Source organism: Gavialis gangeticus, unplaced genomic scaffold (assembly GCF_001723915.1).
Source record: "Gavialis gangeticus isolate Ggan-Ray unplaced genomic scaffold, GavGan_comp1, whole genome shotgun sequence".
NCBI lineage: Eukaryota > Metazoa > Chordata > Crocodylia > Gavialidae > Gavialis > Gavialis gangeticus.
The window spans coordinates 23413693-23420768 of NW_017728993.1; the positions used below are offsets into that span (position 1 = coordinate 23413693).

A 7076-nucleotide genomic window follows, 5' to 3' on the forward strand; every position below is an offset into this window, starting at 1 on the left:
ACCAGGTCGAAAATGCGTTGGGAATACTAGCCCTCGCACTAGACCACCACTCAGAAAAAAAAATGTTTTAATATATTTGTTATGTTTTTATTTTTCATTGTAACTCTATTTTCTATTATAATTTTATGACATTATTTTATTATATATTATAAATAAAATATATTATAACACAGTTATTTAGTGTTACGGTTTTGCATTTAGTTCTGAAGCCTCTTCGACGTTGATTCCCTGGCAGAAGAAGCGTTCTGGGCTGATACGACAATTTTGGGACCTCCCTGTACACTTGATGAGTTGTGGTCGATGCTTAAGAATTAGCAGGGAATTTATGAAATTCGCCCCGGTGCAATGACTCTCTCTGCTGTCGTGGAAGTAGGGGAGGGGTGCTGAGGATGACATGGGTACAGTTCATGGGACCATAGGAAGTGAACAGACAGAAAAGGCCACCGCTGCCTTGCTCTGTGAAGACCCTGAAGGTCCAAAGGAAGCGGCAACTGACCATGAGAGCAGTCAGACAATGCAAAATCTGTCTGGGGAAGCTGGGCAAGCAGAGAGGCATCAGTCCAGGATAGTGTGGAACAGGACATCCTGCCCAGGGTACGAGTTGATGACCCCTGGAAGGGTCAGTGGACAAATGACTCTGTCCGCCAACTACTATCTGAGCTGGTGTCACATCTCTTCCAGCCCCGAGACAAGGGAGAGCCAGTCACCCATGTGACTCCTTTGGGACACTGAAGCCAAGAAGATCCACGTCTGTCTGTTGAGGGGAGGGAAGAGCACTGGGCTTGGCCAAGAACAAGACCAAAGACTCTTCCAGGCCCTATGACAACGGATGGACTTGGAGAGAAGGACATGAGGCAGAGGAGGCCTGTTAAGTGACCCAGCTGAAGGAAGCTGGCTGTGGAAGTCAAAGGGGGGATTTCAGGGTTTGGTGAATCAGCAAGGAGTTTCTCAAAGTGAGGAGAGCAACATTAAGAAATGCCTGTGTCTGATTGCTTCCATCCTTACGTGCCCCCGGAGGTGTAGTCTAGCATGCCTGCAAGGTGGTGGCCTGGGACAGAGCGCAGCTAAATCGTCATGCTGCCTTTAGCAGGGTCCACATTGCAACCGAGCAGCTGCATCATAGGGACCCACTTCCAAAGCAAGGGATTAGCAGCAGATTTGGGGCCTTGGAAGTGTGCTAGAAAGCCCAGAGAAGGGGGCTGAAGCCTAGTCCATGACAGAGGGGGTCTTTCAAGAACACGGACCAAGCAAGTGGGCCCAAAGACCACTTCTTGCCAAGGACAGGAGTGGGATATAATCCCATCAACTGGACAGGGATATAATCCCGATGACCTGCAGGTTGGAATTGGGAGCTGGAGGGGGGATAATTTGGAGGGCGGCACCAGGAAGCTCCATGGGCTTGGAGATTGGACAATGGCTCCGAGTAGTACGTGGCAGCAAGCAGCAGCACTTAAATAAAGCTCTGGGTTGCTGCGGTCCAAATGGGGCCCCTTTATTGTCGCACAGTGCTCCTCGCGTGAAACCTTGATGTGGAAGGGGCCTCTTTAAGAAGAAGATAAAAAGTATTAGCGTTAAATTGCCAGACAGCCCTTTGTGAGGGAAGGAAGGGGGGGAGTGGTGTTATCCAGTAAAGCTGTTTAGCCGTGCTGTAAATTGAAATGATCGATAGGGAAGCGCACCAGAGTTAAACTCCTATAAAAAAACAAAACCAAAAGTGCTTTATTAAAAAAGCTCTGACCTAATAGAAAACTCCCCTGGGGTTTCCCTTCCCAGGGAAAGCCACCTCCGCAAATGCTCTCCAGGTGCACCGGCGACTCAAACATCACCCTGTATTGAAGCCGACCAGGCACAAAGGCCCAGCACCTCGCAGGCTGCAGGGCTGATCGGCCGAGCAAGCCCATCACGAGATCAGTCGGGCACTGAAAAGTTTTTTGGGTTTTTTTATTCTGGACCTGGGAACTGGAATAAGATGGGAGATGCCTCATCCAAATCAGAGGATGACTGAGCTGGCAGGCCCTTAGGAGGCCGGCTAGCCGGACTAGGATCAGCCCTGTCTGAACCCTCCCAGCCCAGCATTTGTCTGTCCCGATGATGGGAATTCCTCCGCCACTCTGGATAATCTCTTCCAGCACTGAGCCACCCTCATAAACGCCGGGGAGCAGGGGGGGAGCGTGACTATTTCATACCTCCCTCCAGTGCCCAGAGGCTTTTTCCAGACCTCTTGGCAGAGCCCAGACGCCGAGATCCCTTTCCAGAAGCAGAAAGGCAGCATGACCCTCCCCGAGTCCCAGCCCTGCCTCGAGCCAGGGGCTGACGTCAGGGTTACTTGCACTGAATTGCAGGGGCAGACCTTTATTCTCAGAGCCACGCTTAAAGAAAGCAGCTGAGAGCAGGCTGCTTTGATAAGACATTTCCTGGCAGACCAAGGGCCAAAAACAAAAAACAAAATAACTTTTATTGCTCAAAAAAGCCCCTTTTTTTTAACCTGAAAAACTGACCAGGACTAAAAAGTTATGTATAGGGTTTAGATGGGTGCAGGAGGGAACAAAAACAGCATGTCTATTCCTCTCTGATCCCTTTAACATATTCTTTTGAGCTGTAGCATTATCTATCTATCTGTCTATCTATCTATATCTATCTATCTATCTATATATGTGTGTGTGTGTATATGTATGTATGTATGTATGTATGTATGTATGTATGTATGTATGTATAGTTCCTGAAGTCTCTGGTTTAGAGCCAAGCAGGGGCGAGCCAAGTGGAAGGACCCATAGCCAAAAGATTTCATACGGCAGCCAAAAATGCTGCGCGTGTGCATGTGTGTGCGAGACACTTTCCCAAGAAGCTCGCTGCACGGTGAAAGGCCCCACAGCGTGGGAGCAAGAGGGAGGGCGGTGGGGGCAGGGAGCACCGCTCGCCTTTCTTGCAGGCGAGTTATTACAAGGACAGCTGTAGTTTGAGACACAATCAGGATGTGACATCACTGACAGGGGGGAAAAAAAAAGGGAGAGTCCGGCCAGAGTTTCTTTTAATGAAAACCCCAGGAAGGTTGTGGGCGCGAGAGTTTTCTCCCTGACACCCGGGCAGGGGGGCTTGAAAGCTGAACCTGGAGGGATTCAAAGCGGATCTCCCGGCATTTGCTGCCTTGACACAGTGGATTAAATTCTTCGGCTCTGACCGGCTCTGGTAGGAGGTGCGTGGTTTTTAAGGGAGTTGTTTTTTTTTTGCTCTGAGACTTGCCATCTCCCAGCAAAGTCGGGCTGTTCCTGCGGGGCGGTGTTGGGGAGCTCTGTTCCTCAGGGAAAGGGACTGGTTTCTGACGGTGGAAGGAAGCTAGTGATGGGGCTGGGGGGCACTTGCGGGTTTGATGCCATAAGCGGTGGGGCAGGGAGTGCAGGGAAGCAGCTGGCGAGTGTGTGAATAGAGGCAGTGTTGCGTGGCAGGGGAAGGGGTGGCATTCAACATGGTAGTGGAGGAGTCGAGGACACTTTTTGGAGCAGACGTGGTCTGAAGTGGCTGAAGTTGGGAAGCAGCGTCCAGTGTTTGGCAGGTCCGGGTGCTGTGTGTAAGAGTCCCCGAGGGACGCTCCAGTTCGTGGTCGGAAAGCCCTTGGAGACCATCTGAGTCACCAAAGAGGTTAATTGGGAAGCGAGGCCGTGCACCCTGGGAGTTATTAGTGTTTGAATGAGGAGTGCAGCCCACGGGAGGATCTCAACCCAGGCACTTGGTAACAAGCTGCGTTGTGGGTCTGAGTCTTTTACCAAACCCACCAGCTCCAGAGAGGCTCCAGAGGCCGGAGAGTCTTGGGTCTGGTCCTGCATCCCTTTTCCCAGGGACTGAATCCAGACCCCTCCGGGCTAAAACACAAGCGACTGCATCATCCCTCTGGCTTAGGATCAGCCCCAAGTTCCCCAGCTGTTAGCTGGGATGAATTCGTGTCCTCTGCAGGTCTGAGTCCGGCTGTACTAAGGGGCCATAGTTAGGTGCCAGGTTCTGGCCAGAAGGATTTGGGTTCAAGTCCTGGCTCTGCTACAAGCATCACATGGGACATTGGGCCAAGTCGCTTAATGCCTCCATACCTCCGTTTCCTGGCTGGAAAATGGGGATCGAGTCATATAATTATAGCAAGTGAGGGTGGGAAGGGACCTCAGGAGGTCACATCTAGTCCAACCCCTTGCTTCAAGCAGGACTGTCCCCATAATAGCTGCCCTGCCTCCTGTTGGGCTTGGGAGGATAAAGACGGAGGGGTGCTCGGTTACGGCAGTGATGGATCGAGGAGGGTCTTCAGCCCTTGTACAAATGGGGGGCGGGAGGGGTCCAGGTAGGATGCGGAAGCAGCCAGGAGCTATTACAGGGCTGGGGAGGAGGCAGAAGTGGGGGGCAGCAGGCAGGTTGAGGAGCCCTAGGCGGTGAGCACAGAGGTGGCGGGGGGCAGAGTCAAGGGGACCGTTGGCTGCGGCACAGAAGCCTTCTCGAGCAGATCTAGCTTTGTGTTGCTCGCGGAGGGGAAATGCAGGGGGGTCTCCAAGTCTGGAAGGAAGCAGAAAGGAGCAGCCGCGGGGGAGCAGGCTTCCTGGCAGTGGTGTTGGTTTTGGGGGGGCTAAGACAGGAAACCCCTGCCCCGCTCTTGCTGCTTCTGCCCCCACAAGAGATCTGGAGAAATCTCGCTCACAGCAGCCCATCCCACCCCCCCGACATCTTCAGACCTGGCTGTCTCGGGTTAGACCTCTTTGGGCTTTCCTGCCGGCCCCAGCCTATCTCACACAGGCCAGCCAAAGATAATCCCCACCTCCCACCCCTCCCCGCTATTTTTTTGGCTGGTTTCCTGGAATTTTCCACAGTTGGCAGGAGGCTGCGAGCAGCGGCCCATAGCTCGGCTCGGGGAGGCGTCTCAGCTGGGGTCTGCGGGGAGCAAGGAGAAGCCAGGCCTCCTTGGCGGGGACTTCTGCTCACGGTACCCGCACGAACGCCCTGGCCCTGCCACCCCCCCAGGGACAGGGCTGCAGGTCAGGGGAGGCTGCCCCAGGCCCCGTTCCTGCTGTATCCAGAGTGGTCCCCATCCATTTCCAAGCATGCTGGGTGATGCTTTGCCCTATGGCCGTCCTTGCACATCCCGATGCCGGGGCTCGGTTCCAAGGGCAGGGAGCGGAGGGAGTCAGTTTGTGAACAGAGGCTGTATTTAGTGACCGGGAAGGGGGAATTTAGCATGGATTTGCGAGCAGAGGAATAAACAGCACTGTCTGGAGCACAGTTGGGAAGCGGCGCCCTGTGTTTGGCAGGGTCTGGGTGGCCACGTGCTTCTGCGCCTTGCCGGCTGCAGTGAGCTTAAAATGAGCCAGGGGTTCAGGGGCTCGGAGAATCGGGGCCCAGCCACTAGTCAATCCCGTCGCAGGTGCGTGTTGGGACAATCGCCCTTTTTTAAGCTCCAACTTGCAGCAGCACCGCTAACGCTGCCAGTAAGGGAAGCCTCGATTTTTATCGTTGAGGAAAAGAAGGGAATCCCCTGAACGGTGGAAGCGAAACCGAGGGCCAGACGGCGAGGGTGAAGAGGAGCGGCGACTTAGCGTTGGAGGCAGCTGCAGGCCCCTGATTGCATGTCTGCCACCAAGGTCATTCCCACCTGCAACGCATGCCATGACCGCCGTCCCCCCTGCAAAGCTCACGCCCCGGTGAATGTGGCATGGCCCTCGACCTAGGATCTCTGGAGCATGTATTAGCTATCTTTTATAGAAGCAGGATGTGGGATGCCCGGGTCCTCCTGCCTTGCCCGTGGCAGGTTCAGGTGTTGCATCGCGTCGATGGTAGTTTCACGGAGAGTTTAGATTATGGATTTATATAGGATGGTTTGGATAGAGATGATCCTGTCTCGGGGTTGGACTTTCTGACCTGCCCCGCTTCTCTGCGCCTCTGAGGCTCATGAGCAGGGTGCTAGCCTGGGAAGGGCAAAGGAGCAGGACCGAGTTGATCCAGGAGGTGCTGCTATGCTGGGACACCTGTAGGCACGTCCAGGACTGCATGTGTCCAGCTGGGATTGATGTTGCAATGAGCTACAGGCTCTGAAGAGGCAGAGACAGGTTCAAATGGACACGCTGATCTTCGCATGGGGAGGAACGCCTGCAATTTTGCATAGCAGCCCCCACATGTTGTCATGTCTTCCCTTCCCACTGTCATGTTTGTGGCCTCATCTAATGGTCCCCACTGAATTGTTTTTCCTCTGTATCCTCCCTTTTTGGAAAGAGCAAGTTGAAGGGGCTGCCTTCTACCAGGCATCCCCATCTGAGCGTCTCCCTAGGAGTCAGTGCTGTGTAAGTGCTGCCCGAATGAAATTGGGTACCCAGGTTGTAGCCGTATTGGTCTAGAAGAAAAGGCAGTCAGGACTCGTAGTACAGATGCGATGTTTTATTAGACCAACAAGATTTTTGCAACAGAATTTTTTTTTCTTTTTGCAAAAATCTTGCTGGTCTAATAAAAGACATCATCTCGACTATGAACCCTAATGAAATGTGTGGTTTCATCGGCACTAGAGGCCTTGCTCTGTCCCAGGGTGTGAACAGCTGTTACCGCTGACTATGCCGTTCGGAGAGCGCTGCTAAGTGCTGCCTGAGGTTTTGGCGTCGCATGCTTGTGTGGGTATGTAACCGCCGGTGGAGGGGACGGACGGGACTCAACCCGCCGAGCGTTTCAGCCACCCTTGCCCCTGCTCAGTCCTATGCAGTATCCAGTTATGCTGCTTAGCCCATGCTCTCGGCCTCTTCCATCTGCTCCCGTCCCCAGTGAACTTGCTCCCAAAGTGTCTGCTTCCCACGTGAGTGGCAATGGGGGGCAACGCTGGGGTGGCTTCCTCACCACGTTTCCATGTTGAGCATGGGGGGCGTCCTTAGGCAGACACGGTTCTTTTATTAGATCAACTAAACAGTTGGAAAAATGTGTTGGTTTTTTTTTTTTTAAAGGAAAATTTTTCATGTCCAAAGTCAAATCAGCCAAATCAATTCCAAATCCGTGAGTCATGCAAAAACCGTATGTGGCCCTACTACCAGCGAGCATCCTCCAGCCCTGCCTGGGGCTTCAGACGCTCC

General features: G+C 53.2%; 1 protein-coding gene across 2 annotated transcripts in view; it reads left to right on the plus strand.

The window, feature by feature from the left end:
• Positions 1-2915: 2915 nt before the first annotated feature.
• Positions 2916-7076, plus strand: part of MOB3C (MOB kinase activator 3C) — an 86591-nt gene continuing 82430 nt past the window's right edge. Inside the window, exon 1 of one of the 2 annotated variants that reach the window (XM_019501362.1) lies at positions 2916-3193. The gene's annotated coding sequence lies outside the window, so the exon portion shown is untranslated. The remainder of the gene's footprint in view (positions 3194-7076) is intronic. The other variant, XM_019501361.1, reaches the window with a different exon arrangement.